Genomic DNA, 13,864 nt, shown 5'->3' with positions numbered 1-13,864 from the left:
TGGGCAGGAGCGACAATCGCCACCCGCCCGACCTGTTCCAGACAGGTTATGCCTGCCCAGGAGGACCTCCAGCGCTCAAGCATTCCAGCAGAGCCGCCGCTCCTGCCACAGGGGCAGCCTGATAACAAGCCCACCCCCAGTGCAGTTCTCCGTCTTCCGATTTCCCCTTCCCACGGGGGAAAGAAAGCGCAAGCCGCCCCTGCCCCCTGCAACAGCCGCATCCAAGCCCTGCTTGCCGGCAAGTCACGTCGACTGCAGCTTCCATAGGATGGCAACTTCAGCCACAAACATTCAAGGGGATCGCCCCGGTCTACAAAAAAGCAACAATGCTAAATCCACTCCCCGCACCCACATAACCAAGGGAGCTCAGCGGCGGTGTCTCTTGTGTCTTCCCCAAGCCCGCGCGGTCAACCCGCGGTCGGCCTGGGCTCACACCGCTCTTGTAGAGTCGAGGCGCGATTTGAACCTCGAGCGCTCAGCCTCTCCTCGAGACCCCATTACGCCCAAGGACTGCTCTCGGGGGAAACTGGCTTCACACTTAAGGAAGGGGCGTCCTGGTCCCGATCCGCGCTCTTCTGGGCAGGGGCTGGGCGAGGGGGCTGCTTGGGCGTCATGCGGCTCCAGCTCTCTCCAGTCGACGCCTCCCGAGTCTGTCGGACCCCCCCCCCCCCCCCGAGAGAGGGCCCTCTCCCCCAGCAGAGCAGGAGGCCTCCTCCCCCAGTGGCGGAGAAGGTTGTCCGTCCGCGATGAAGGGCGGGGGCTGTTGGGCTCTCCCTCCCTCCCTCCTTCTCGCTCTCTTTCCAAGTTTCTGCTCCTCCCTCCTTCGCACAAACTTTCCCGTCGCTCTTGCGCTGTTCCCGGCTCGCTCTGCTCCGTGCGCGGCGGATTCCTCAGCCAGCCAGCCAGCCAGCCGCGCCTCCCCCCGCCGCCTTCCTGCTACCCTGTCACCCTTTCGCCGAACCGAACCCAAGCCTCTGCCGGCCGCATCAGCAAGGACGACCACCACGCAGCCATCCTCCCCCCTGCCCCCCCGGACGAAGTAAGTGAGCGAGCGAGCGAGCGAGCAGGCGCCCTTTTAGTCTTTCTTCTCTCCCGGCCCTCCGCTCCGGGAAGCTCTTTAAGGAGGGAAGGAAGGCGGCTGGACTCTCTTGCGCGCCCCTCGTCAGTTGTCCGGAGCGGGGGTGGAGGAGGGGAGAGTTTCCCCGCCCCCTGCCCCCTCGCACCTTTCCCCCCGCGCCGCAGCCTCTCTCCCGCCCATAGAGTCGGTAGCGGTAGTCAGACGGTGCAAAGAGAAGCCCTGTTATGTTCTCATTCAGTCCCCGCGTCCCACGGCTACGGGCCGGGTCTTGTTTCCTCTGGAGAAAGGAGTTGTAGCCTTGGTGCCTCTTGGGGTCCCTCCGTCCTCGGGGCAAGTTTCCCTGCTCAGCCGACTGAGGGGGAAGGGGGAAAGCCCGAGGACTTCGAGAGGAGTCCTACAGTTTCCACTTGGAACCCATCCAGATGTGTTTTCGAAAATTTGGTCTCTGCTCCCATCCGTTTTGTTTAGTTGAAGTTTTGGACTCGGCGGCCTGTAACAGAGTTGGATTTCTTCTTTTCTTTTCCTTACACTTTGTCCTTCCAGTTGGTTGTAACTGTGGTCGCAGTCTGTGCTTCTGCCAAGAGGGCTTCGGTATATGATAGACAGTATATTGATAGCTACAATAGAGCAGATCTGTATGTTAAAAAGAGGTTATATAATCTCGTTTGCCTCCCAAACATTAAAACTTTGTGTGGCCTGCCTCCGCACGTTTGATTGCTTTTGAATTAAAGAGGGGTCAGAAGAATTTTAAAACAGAATTTGTTGTTCTTGTGCATGGACAGCCTCTGCGAGCACCAGAGACTTCTACTCTGTATTTTGACCAACTTTTAGCTAGGCCGTAGGAGAGCCATGTTGACAACTTGCGTATTGCACAAACACACTTCCTTAATTAATTACTTTTGTGTGTGATTTGCGTAATGCCGTATTTCTGACTTGTTGGCTACGTAGGTAAAGGCTAATGCTTTTGTACATTCATTGTATGTATGTGCTGTAGTGTACTGAGGAAAACTTACTTGTAAAATGGCACATTTCCTAATCAGGGGAGCAGGAGGAAGCACAGAAGCAATGCTAGATGCTGGGAGGAGAATAAACAACTTACAAATGTTTAAAGAAGCCGTAGGTGGGGTTGGATAGAACAAGCTACTTCACTATATACTAATCATAAACACCCCAGCCAATCTACTTCTGCTCGATTCGTGTTGGACAACTGACCTATAGTGATAGTGGATTAACAAAGAAAATAAAGCATTGAAATCCTGGGGAGGAGCCTTCTATCATACATAAGAGCAATGGTATACTAATAGTTTGATCTTGGACAATACTGTGGCATTTCTCTTCCAAGTCAATTTGATAGTTTTCAGAATTGGTGATAAGTTTTGGAGGCAGCCATTTGCCTGCCCTATGTGAAGTTCCATAGAAATGAGCTGGGGAGAAAAGGCAGTGCATCTTCCAGGGGACATGCTTTCCTGTGAAAAAACTGACACTTGGTTCTCTTGTACCAGAGGCCTTTCTGGCTGGCTGCTGTTTGGTCATGACTCTGCAGGGCTGGATGTATGGCTGATCACGCAGGCCCAGGCATGCAAGCACTTACACTGTACAGGGGCATAGCTGTCTAGAAAACAGCACCTGGGTTGCACTGTATGCTGTTGTGTAAAATCCAAGCTCGCCTAACCAAGGAGCTGCTTCTACGGAAAGCTTCCCTTCCCCATTGTCTTCACAACTGTTCTAAAACCAGTGGTGTAAAGATGAAGTCTCCTTGCCCTTCTTTGGTTTACATCTGGGAAACTGAGGTGGGAGTGAGCAGGCTAAAGTTTCAGCTTGCAAGTGGTAATGTACCAAACATACAAAAACCTGAAAATAAGAAGCCAAATAGTTAAGAATTTCTTAAAGCAATGCAAATTAATATATTGAAGTAGATGTCTTGATAAAGTAGCAGTTCTACAGGATCTCATGCAAACCTCCACTAACAAAAGTTCATCAGAAGGTAGACTCTTCATGTCTACAATCTTCATGTCTACAGATCTATTTAAACTTGTTTAGGGTGTTTTATGTCCTGAAACTATTATGTCTTAAGAAAAAAACATAGAAATATGTTTAATTGTATGCAGTTTTATTATAGATACAATTGCTGGGTATCAGGAACTTGGCTATATAATATCAATTCCTGTGACTTTTATTATTTATTATTTGGATTTCTATACTGCCACCCTATACTACTGGCAAGGCTATGCCATCTTGCTGAGAAGATATACAATATGCACTAAATAATAACAATAACAATAGAAATTAATAGTAAATAGTAAACAATAGATGGCAGTGACAGTTTCTCTCTGCTAACCCACAGTGTCTCAGCTCTTCCGTTCAAAGTTGTATATCCAACTAGGTATCCCCCAGTGGTGTTAGCTCAGGAAGGCAATGTTAGCCCTGGGGGGGAGGGGACCGATGGCCCAGCCAAATATAAAACCAAATCAAAGACATTTACTGTCTTTGTATCTCCCATTCAGTTTTAAGAGTGTCACGGTACATACATAAGACAATGCAGTGTTTATGATAATTAATAATAGCTTTGCCAGATCTCCTTGTTTACATATTTCAGTTGATCTATAAAGAGATGGTTGGTTGGAGGCTTCATAATAATATGGGTAGCTGTGGTCCTCTGTGTTTCAGGATGGCTGTTGTGGAAATTTTAAATCTACAGTATTTGCTGGTGTATAAGACTACTTTCCCCCCCTGAAAAACATGCCTCCAAGTGGGGGGGTCGTCCTATACGCCGGGTGCACTTCAGTGGGGATAGACATGCCCACAGTGGCCTCCCGATGCTCACCCAGTGCCCACAGTGGCCTCCCGGTGCCCATAGTGGCCTCCCGATGCCTGCCCACCCCATTCTACATACCATCCAGTATCGTGCGGTATCCAGTGTGGCCATGGCGGGTCATCAGCGTGGCTGCAGTGAGCATCAGCAGCGAGACAGGGGTGCCAGCCTTTTCAGCGTGACCGGCCTGTTCTGCTTGGCGGGAAGCAGCGGCGGTCCGGCCTGCCCCTTGTCTATGCAGAGTTCACACATGCGCACTTGTGCACTAGTGCCGGTCACAGGGAGATGCAGGGATGGGCCAGAGGCGCTGCGGTCGCACTGCGGCAGTACAATGGTGACAAACTATATTTTGAGTGGAAATGTTGGGGGGGGGGGGAATCGTCTTATATGCCCAGTTGTTTTATACGCCGGCAAATAGGGTAGTTAATTTCTAATTTGAGAAAGTTTCATATCCTGTTTCAAATTTGAACAATAATAATATCATGAAAAGTTGTCTCAGAGTTTAAGTTTGTATGTTGCTGGATGTAAAATCCTACTGTAACTAGAGAATTTTAATTTTGCATCAAAGGGACATACAAAACATGAAACCAGATTTATAATTTCAGTTTTAAATGCTTTGCTTTAGTGTATTTAACACAAGGGGTAGGATTTAGGATGCTATGGTAGGTGGTGACTGGAAGATCTACAATTTATTCAGTTTAGGGTGCTTTTAAGCAACAGATTTCTTGAATTCCTCTGTGGAAGCATGCTCCCAAGCACACCAGGATTAAATAATTTATATCGGGCTGAAAATATCATTCTTCTATAGGCAGAGACTCTCTCAAATAGGAATATGCTGGTAGGAATTAAGCATACAAAACACTGGGCTGGATCCAGTATAGCATTTCTGTGTGGACCCCCAGGAACAGCACTTCCAGCTGCTGTGGGGGTACTGAGAAATTTATCGTTGACAATTCCTGAGCCTCTGGAAATGCCCTGTTGGAGATGCTTATAATGTGGTGCTTGATTTCACCAAAGTTATGTACATATTTCTGCCTCTCCTATATAATATTGTATCCCATTTGTTGTCAAAATAAGTGTCACTGTGTTCAATGGTGCTTACTCATAGGACTGCAGCTTGTGTTCCCCCAATTTTAAGGGCTTAGCAGAATCGTTGCTTAAATTCTAGTTGAATATGAGAGTGGCTGTGATTTAGCATAGTAGTCTGGACTAACATCAAATCAAACTGGAAGTTAAGACAATTGCCACAATCCGATACCTTTCACAAAACAAGTTTGACAGCTCTTGGTCCAGTTTCCTTATGGGACCGGCAGTTGTCTCACAGAAACCACCAGCCCTATTGACAGTAACTGGCCACCCTTGTTTGTAGTTTCAGTAGAGAGCAGACACAATTACTTCTCTCCTTCTGTTAGTTTGGATCTAACTTCAGATGGACAGCTTTCGTCTGCTCATTCCCCTGCTTTTCTCAAGACTGGATCTGCTTCATGAATAAACCCCTTGGGGAGGGGGTGCTTCTTAAATTGATCCTGGTTGGACATAGTTCTTGAAGTGACTTAAGGCTTGCCACACTCTTATAGCAATAGTGTCATTTGTAAGGGACCATAGGCTGCATTGTTCCTCCCAGTCTACTTGAAATACCTGGGCTTTTAAATGCTGGTCTTGAGTAGTAGAAGGTGTGTCAATGAAGAACTTTACTAAGAATACTGAGGGTAGGAAAGTGTATATAAGACAAGAGTGATTTCTGTAGGCATGAGTAGAACATTCCCTCCCAGTTTCTATGAGAAGAAGGGACCAGCAAGTATGCTGCTTATGATCTACTTCGTATTATGCTTCCAAATAAATCTGAATAACTGTCCTCAGGCATATAGTTGTGTCAGTCTGTACCCACCAGAAATGCAGCGGAGTTTGGAAAATAAAATAGCTGCCCACAGATGATTATTGCTGTGGAAAATTCTGCTTCCCACATCAAACATGTATATGTGCAAGACAACTGTGCTTTCCATCTTCAGGCATCTGTAAAGGCATGGTTCCCATGACATGTAAAAAGATACTTACGGCTACATGCATGACATCCACACTTGACATGCTTGCTGCAAACAATGGTGCTGCTCTGATCCCCATCCCGACATTATTTTACAGCATCACCTTCTGGTTACAGCCACAAGCAGCTGCTTCTTTTTCTGCTCAGTAACAACTGCCTAGTCGTATTTGTGTATTATTGAAGGCAATCAAGGAGCTGTCTAATTTCTTTAATTTTTGTGTATGGATGGGGGAATCTGCTAAGTGGGGAAGGCACTGGCAAACCACCCCGTATTGAGTCTGCCAAGAAAACGCTAGAGGGCATCACCCCAAGGGTCAGACATGACTCAGTGCTTACACAGGGGATACCTTTACCTTACATTTGCTGAGCTGTGGACATAAGCATCCTTCTGTCAGGCTGAATGTGTTCTGACTTTGAAATGCCATCCAAATACTGCTACATATACTCTAGAAGACCAGGTTGTTTATTTGACTAAGTAGTTGAGGTTTAGTGAATTGTGTTTCCCTCTGGGGGTGATCTGAGAGCCAGCTTGGTGTAGTGGTTAAGAGCCTCTAGTCTGGAGAATGGGTTTGATTACCACTCCTCCACATGCAGCCAGCTGGGTGACCTTGGGTCAGGCACAGTTTCTCAGAGCTCTCTCAGACCTACCTCACAGGGTGTCTGTTGTGAGGAGAGGAAGAGAAGATCACCTTGAGGCTCCTTCAGGTAGTAAAAAGTGGGGTAAAAAAAGCAACAATTCTTTATTATTTTTCATGCAGGAACATATTGAAGCCTGCATAGAGTATAATTTTATTCAGAGCAAACAGTATGAGACCAAGGGGAATGATGCCCACCTAAGTCCTTCATAGCAGTTTTCCTAGTTCCAGCCTGTTGTGAGACATGAGTAAGACCTGGTGTGGAATTACTCCAGTTTCCGTAACATCGTCGTCGTCATCATCTAGGCCGCCCCTCTCTAGCAACAGTCCCAGGTCGGCTCACAATAGTTAAAAATTCATACAATAAGTAAAATCATATAAATTTAAATCAGTCACTTTAAAACAATAATCATCGAGTGAGCATGCCCTTGTCACTAAGACAGAGGTATCCCTTTCCTCAGGCTTGGATGGGACAGAGAGGGTGTGGCAGGGGGGGCAATTAGATGTCAAAGAGTGTTAACCTTGGCCTCAGCCATGTGCCTGGTAGAAGCACCTTGGGAACTTTGACTGTTCCAAAAGGGCCTGGATCTCAGCTGGCCAATCATCCCACCAGGCTGGAGCCAGGGCTGAAAAGGCCCTGGCTCCGGACAAGGCCAGGCATACTTCTATGGGGCCAGAGATCAGCAACAAGTCAGTGTCAACAGAGCAAAACTTTCTTTGGGGGCTCTACTCGGTATACTTCGAGTATACTTCTAGTACCCTGGGACTATAATAAAACATGAATTAGGCTTCTGAATATCACAGAGACTCATATTTGAATCCACCCTCAGCCATGCAACTCATTGGGTAACTTTGGGCCATGCACTCTCAGCCTAACTGACCTCGCAGAGTAATTGTGAGAATAAGACTGAAGGGAGGGGGAGGCATGTGTGTCACCTGGAGCTCCTTGAAGGAACAGCGGGATAAAAATGGGGTGAGTAGATGGAGACAGATAATAGAACTGCGTTGTGTGAAAGATGAAACTGTCAAGATACAAAAGGAAAAACAGATTCAAATGGGTAGCCTTGTTGGTCTGAAGTAGCACAATAAAATCAGAGTCCAGTAGCACGTTTAAGACCAACAAAGATTTATTCAGGACGCGAGCTTTCGAGTGCAGGCACTCTTCGTCAGACTATAATCTCCTTACATGGCAGGGAAAAAACAGACTTCCCAAATATATTTATTATTTAGATATTTAGATTTATTTACCGCAGCTCCTGGCAAGCTGGCTCCGAGCGGTTAACAACAGTAATAATTGCAGAGGTTAAAACTTTAAATAAAATTACAACATTAATTAAAACAATTTAAACCAATTTAAACATTTCTTCAAGATTCCGTTGTCACAGTAGTATCTGAGCCATTGCCAATAAATATTCTTCATTTCCAAGGGAGGTTCGTTGCAGGAATCAGCCAACTCCAAGATGTTACTGGTTACTGGCCCCAACCAAAGGCCTGGTGGAAGAGCTCTGTCTTGTAGGCTCTTCGAAACTGAGCTAACTCTTGAAGGGCCCACAGCTCTTCCGGGAGCTCATTCCATCAGATAGGGCTGGGACCTAAAAGATCCTGGCTCAGATCTCAAGGGCCAGGATCTGCCAGCCTGTTTTTATTGGCCAAGGGCAATGCCCTTCGAGAGGTATCGTCAGTCAGGTGGTCTCTCAGGTATGTTGAGCTCAGGCTATATATGGCCTTAAAAGTTAAAGCCAAAATCTTGAACTTGATCCGGAATTCAGATATAGGGTACCCTCACTGTTGGTGGAGGAAGAGGGGGGTACACAGTTGCCAGTGCCAGGTTGGGAAACTCCTGGAGATATAAGGATGGAGTGAGGGGAGGACAGGGACCTCTGAGGGGTACAATGCTGCAGAGTCCACCCTCCAAAGCATCCATTTTCTCCAGGGGGAGCAGATCTCTGTAATCTGCAACTGAGCTGTGATTTTGGGGGATCCCCAGGTCCCATGTGCAGGCTGGCATCTCTACAAATATATGTTCCAATCACATGTTGCATCCCCCATATAACTTGGTTCCATGTGAATTGCAACATGTCAAATAGTGAATGAGCTGACTCTTTATCAGAACTGTTGAGTAGAGAGTTTCGCCCAGCCTGGTGTGTTGTTAAAGTCACAGGAGGGAGAGCTAGAGAAAAAGTAGGCAGTCGTAAGCAGGTGAGATCACTCAGATTGCAACTTCAGCAAAAGTTGTCATGCTTTTTCAGGCAGCATAATAAGTGAGCATTTGAAAGGTTCAGTGATGTTGCTTTTTCTTGGGACTGCAGCTGTAGCAGCACAGGCAGAATTACTGCAGGTTCCTAACCCCAGTAAGTGATTCAGAGACCCTTGGCTCCACTCCTGATTGGTGCTCCAGAAATACCTGAAGCATTGCACTGGTATCAATGATTCCAGTGGTTTAGAAAACAGAAGCTGCCCATGGCATTTACCTTGGGGCCAGTATGATATTGCCAATGCAAAAGCATATTGTAGGTCACAAGCACAATCTGACATCTTACACGGTTGTGTTAACAAAGGACCATTACCACATCATATTTGCTTGTGCCCCCAACTCCTTTGGTATAATTTCCACACAGAGCAGTGCTGTATACTTTTATTTTGTTTTATTCTTTAAATTTTAAACAGTTTTATGCCACCTTTTCCCCCAGACAGGGTCCACAAGGCAGCAAACATTAAAAATTGTTTTTCAACAATTAAAAATAGCTAAAATATAAAAGTCAATTAAAAACAAAAAATACTATAGAAGAGCCAATAACTGTTATTGGGGTATTCTAGATGAAACAAGAAAATCTTCACCTGCTGATGCAAGGTACCATTAAGCCCATACTCGGTCTGGGCCCAGTATACCTGAGGGACCGCCTCTCCACCTACACTCCTCAGAGAGCCCTGCGCTCCACTACATCCAACCTCCTGGTGGTCCCTGGCCCCAAGGAAGCTCGCTTGACCTCAACCAGGGCCAGAGCTTTCTCCATTTTGGCCCCCACCTGGTGGAACGAGCTCCCAGAGGAGATCAGGGCCCTGACAGAACCTAAACAGTTCCACAGGGCCTGCAAAAGGGAGCTTCTCCGCCAGGCATTTGGTTGAGGCCGACCAAACTACCACTTCCTGTTGGCCCTCAAGCTCCCCCCCCTCTACGACCAACGCTAATCGGTTGCCCACAGGGTCCAGTAAGAGTTGAGCTGAGGCTCTTACAATTTCTATTTTATGTATCATTGCTATTATCATGTTAAATTATTGTTGTTATAATATTACTGCTGTTATTGTTACCTGTTACCATGTGTTAATTGTATCCTCCCTGTTTTCTGTAAACCGCCCTGAGCCCTCGGGGAGGGCGGTATATAAATATAATAAATAAATGAATAAATTATAGGGTTACAGATAAATCTCCCTGGGGAGGGAGTTCCAAAGTTTTGGTGCCAGGATGGAGAAGGCTGTTTCTTGTATCTTGAGTTGCCACCTATCTGGCCTCAGATGGCAGGGCATCTGAGGATGATCTATGTGAGTGGGTAGGTACACATGTGTGTTCTCATTTTTTTTCTTGTATCCCTATATTAAAGAGGCAGCACTATAAAAATTACACATGGCTTCCTCATTTCTGCATGCAGCTTCCATAGTACAGAGCCTCTCACAGGGTGAGAAGAAGCAGTCTTGCAGTCAAGTTTCCCTGAGTAATTATATAAAGTGCAGGGTTAAACTGTGAAACAGTTGTTTGTAGTCTTTCGATTATCTTTCACTACGCTGTATACCATTGTTCCTGCAGCTTCCTGCTCTGGGATCTTGGGTCTGTTAACTGTAACTCTTTCTTAATATTCAAGTTCTTAATGTTTCAAATTTAGACATAGAACTCAGTGCAAACTCAGTAGTTGTATTTGGTAGTAGTTGTGGTTGTATTTTGAATGAAATTATTTGAACAAATATATTACAAATGGAGGGCCTACAGAGGATCTTATTTCCCCCTCTTTCCCTTTCCTCACCAATTCTTTTACCCATCCTGAAAGCCTTCATAGCTTCTCCCCCTTCTTTGCTTCTGTCTCTTCCTCCTACTTACCAGTCAACCTACATTTTATCTATTCCCCCATCCTGAACTATATTTCTGTCTTAGCTTTCTCCCCAGTGTGGACCCAAAGTAGCTTACATTGTTCTCTTGTCCATTTTATTCTCACATTATTTTGTTCTCCAGTTAGGTAAGTTGGGTTATGTGGGACTGGCCCAACATCCGCCTAATCAGCTTACATGGTAGAGTAATTTCATAAATCCTAACCTAAAAAGCTAACCACTACAACACACTGGATTTCATGTAGTGATTGTTGTTGAATAGTCATAAGCAGCCAGGCCTATTTGTAGTTGCTGAGCCTGTCCTTGATGAGTCCTCCCTTAAAGATCAAAAAAGACCTGGAAAGTGCCCCCTCTCCATCTCTTTTGACAGAAACCAAAGTTTGAAGGCTGGCAATACTGTTGTGATTGCCTAGTAACTCCTACAATACCCCTGTAGAAAGCATTAACTTCTTAAAGATACAGGCTGTGCTTCTATTATTTGGGGGATTTTAAAACCCCCTATATATTTTTTTAATTAAAATTTTCCTGAAAATTGAGCTTTTCTCAAGTTTGTAGAAAGACCCATCTTGTCTGTTAATTGCCTCAACCTCTGGATTTTTCATAGATGAGGCCATGCTGCGACCTTACTGCAGTTGCTGGACTTGCTTTGCTGAGCTTTGCAGTTGTAGCCCGATCAGAATTGTGATTGTATGGGGCTAGAAAAATTCAAGCAGAAAACACCTTTGTTATGTAGAAAAACAAATACCCATAATTTTGCTGACATATAATGTAGTCTTTAGAACTGAAGTGTAGGTAGAGAGGACAATCAATTGTTTATCCTATCAGGAGCAGCCTCTTGAAGCTGTTGTGTTTTGGGTGGGAAATTACGCATGAAACATAACAGAACTTATGTTGTCTTTATTCCCTTTTATAAAGGGCTATTTCAAAATAATATGGTAAAATATAACTTGAAAATGCCTTCTGTCAAAAATGTCAGTGCTGTGCAACAAAGAACACTTTGTCATTGGATTGAATTATAATATTTCAAGTAATGTCATATCAGAAATATTTATAATTAGAGTCTAATAAATATACACAAAAGCATTGATCCATGGCAAGTGACATGAGGATTAATAGGTACTGATGCATGCAAGTGTGGCATCCCTATACGGGGAGGGGGAGTGTTATTATGGCATATTTGTGGAAGCTTTGGGATTTGTACATGAAGAGTGCCACATACCTGTTGGCATAGTGCTTGGGTTGCGAAGTGACCTAATTTTGAACAGGCGGTCGGTTGCCTGAGTTTCTTTAAATCCATTTTCAGTTTTAATCAATAGGAAAAAATATCAATGCAGTATCAGACAATGACACAACTTTAATTTTGCCTCTTAGTTCCTTCTAGGATGGATGGAGAGAGAAAGATCAGTAGTAGAACCAGTGTTAAGGTTGTTTTTTTTTAAATTCCTCTCACCTTCCAGTACTGTTCCACCCTCCTGTCTCTTGCATATTTAAAATTCCTTCCCTAACATCTGTGCCACCACAATCACCATCTTATTTTCAAAATAAATAAATACCTCTGCTCCTGACACACACCTACAGATTGTAGGTCCCAACTGTATAAGCTCTTTTCTCATATGCTGTCCTTTGATCTCCAAAATCCTCTTACATGCCAAAGCAGCTGCTCTTCCATCTTGCTTGCCTAAAAACCCTTGTCAAATTCTTCTTTCACTGACAAAAGGCCATTGGGAAGATGCTTGTTGTCCTGCATGCAGTAACATCTATTAGTAGGTCAAAGTTGTTTTTGTCTGCCATTTAATTTGGCCTGCTAGTATTGAAAAGTCTTTTTCTTCATGCTTTACACCCTCTTTGGGCCTCAGTATCTTGCTAAAGTAGGCATTGTTAGCATATGTCATAACTTCATTTTTCATCCTCTTTTCCCATGCCATTTATTGAATATAAATTTTTGTTTCAGATACATAGAGTGATAACATGGATACTCTTTCTGTACTGTGAAATTATAAAATTTATACTCTTGTTTTCTACTTTCAAACATGTACGACGCCAATGGGATAGTGATTAATAATGGTAGCCTCTAATCTGGAAAGCTGGGTTTGATTCCCTGCTCTTCCACATGCAGTCAGCTGGGTGATCTTGGGTTTTCATAGCACTGATAGGGCTGTTATAACTGAGGAGGAAGAAGAAGAGTTGGTTCTTATATGCTGCTTTTCTCTACCATAAGGAGTCTCAAAGTGGCTTACAATCACCTTCCCTTTCTCCACAGCAGATCCCCTGTGAGTTGGTGAGTCTGAGAGAGCCCTGATATTACTGCTCAGTCAGAACAGGTTTATCAGTGCTGCGATGAGCCCAAGGTCACCCAGCTGGCTGCATGTGAGGAGCAGGGAATCAAACCTCGGTTGCCGGATTAGAAGTCTGCACTCCTAACTTCTACACCAAGCTGGCTCTCCTGTCATAGCTCTCTCAGCCCCACCTTCCTACCTCTGTTGTGAGGAGAGGAAGGGAAGGTGTACCACTCTGAGACTCCTTCAGGTAGTGAAAAGCAAGGTATAAAAACCTACTCCTACATTTTGAAAGACTTTTTCTCTTTTCATTGGGATTAAGAGTTTCTAGTGAAGGGGTTTCATCCTTGCAGAGAACCCCCATAGCTTTGATAAGTCATGACTTCCTGGTAGCTGCTGTTTCTACTCACATTGGTCAGATAATGAGTAGGGCCTCTGGTTCTGTGGTAGAATATCTGCTAGGCATGCAGAAGATCCCTGGTTCAATCCCCGGCATCCTCAACTGAAAGGATCATTCTCAAATAAAGGATCGGGTGTTGTGAAAGGCCTGAGAGCCTAGCCACTGCCAGTCTGAGTTTGACGATACTGACAATGGATTAGTAATTTGATTCAGTATAAGGCAACTTTTTGTGCCCATAGGATGCATGTGTTCTCACAGTTTGAAAACCTACATATCAGCTATTTCAAGGTGCTTTGTTTGCCTAGTAGCTTTACTGGGCAGAGGGAGAGAAGCAGTACCTCTTAATTCTTTTGCCAAAATTTGGATGTGATGGTAAATGGGAGTATAGTATCTAGAGAAGGGAATGTGCCCCTACTAAGCACTGGCCTTTCCCCCTCTTGGAAATTCACCCTTCATTTGGTTGGGTAAGATTTAATGCTCAGCATTTGGTGGCACTTTTCTGAGAAGAGAGAGAGAGAGAGAGG

The 13,864-nt window shown here is 44.9% G+C and overlaps 1 protein-coding gene across 6 annotated transcripts in view; it reads left to right on the top strand.

The window, feature by feature from the left end:
- The first annotated feature begins 792 nt into the window (after positions 1 to 792).
- TEAD3 (TEA domain transcription factor 3) overlaps positions 793 to 13,864 on the top strand; it is a 95,270-nt gene continuing 82,198 nt past the window's right edge. For all 6 annotated transcript variants that reach the window (XM_077334286.1, XM_077334284.1, XM_077334285.1 and 3 more), the window contains exon 1: positions 793 to 1,039. The gene's annotated coding sequence lies outside the window, so the exon portion shown is untranslated. The remainder of the gene's footprint in view (positions 1,040 to 13,864) is intronic.

The sequence above is a fragment of the Paroedura picta genome, chromosome 4 (assembly GCF_049243985.1).
Source record: "Paroedura picta isolate Pp20150507F chromosome 4, Ppicta_v3.0, whole genome shotgun sequence".
Classification (NCBI taxonomy): Eukaryota; Metazoa; Chordata; class Lepidosauria; order Squamata; family Gekkonidae; genus Paroedura; species Paroedura picta.
This window is presented reverse-complemented; position numbering and strand designations above follow the sequence as displayed.